The following is a 1049-nucleotide window of genomic DNA, read 5'->3' on the forward strand; positions in this document are numbered from 1 at the left end:
TTTACTGACTGTTTTCTTCTAGGATTTTTATGGTTTCAGGTCTAATATTTAAATCTTTGATCCATTTTGAATTTATTCTTATGTGGAGAATAAGAAGGTGGTCTCAGTTCATTTTTATGCATGTATCTGTCAATTTTCCCAACATCATTTTTTGAATAAACTATCTTTAGCCCATTGTATGTGCTTGCTTCCTCTGTCAAATATTTATTGACTATAAAGGTGTGGGTTTATTTCTGGGTTCTCTGTTCTGTTCCATTGATCTATTTGTCTGTTTTTAGGCCAGTACAATGCTCTTTTGATTACTATGGCCTTATAGTATAGTGATATTAGGTAGCATGATTCTTCCAAGTGTGTTCTTCTTTCTCATGATTGCTGTTCCTATGCAGGACCTTTTGTGGTTCCATAGAAATTTTTGAAATATTTGTTCTAGTTCTGTTTAGTATGGCACTGGAATCCTGTTAGGAATTGCATTAAATCTATAGATTTCTTTGAGTAACATGGACATTTTAATGTTAATTGTTCCTGTCCATGAACAACTTATTTGTATCTTCTTCAATTTTTTTCTTCCATGTCTTATAATTTTCTAAGTACAGTTCTTTTACATCCTAGGTTAGGGTTACTTCTAAGTATTTTATTCTTCTTAAAGTAATTGCAAATGGGATTGTTTTCTTAATTTCCCTTTCTGTTAGTTCATTATTGGCATATAAAAATGCAACTGATTCCTAGATCTTAACTTTGTATCCTGCTACTTTGCTAAATTCATTCATCAGATCTAGTAGTTTTTTGGTGGAATCGTTAAGGTTCTCTATGTACAGTATCATGTCATCTGCAAATATAAAGTTTTCATTCTTCTTTTCTAATTTGGATATTTTTAAAATTTCTTCTTCTTCTCTTAATACTATGGCTATATTGCTGATGAACATGGATGCTAAAATCCTCAAGAAAATGTTAGCAAACTTAGTACAGCAATACATTGAAAAAGTCATACACCACGATCAAGCAGGATTTATTCTGGGGATGTAAGGTTGGTGTAACATTCACAAATTAAT

Source organism: Phyllostomus hastatus, unplaced genomic scaffold (assembly GCF_019186645.2).
Source record: "Phyllostomus hastatus isolate PE091 unplaced genomic scaffold, TTU_PhHast_1.1 phas_scaffold_78, whole genome shotgun sequence".
In the NCBI taxonomy this organism is placed as follows: Eukaryota; Metazoa; Chordata; class Mammalia; order Chiroptera; family Phyllostomidae; genus Phyllostomus; species Phyllostomus hastatus.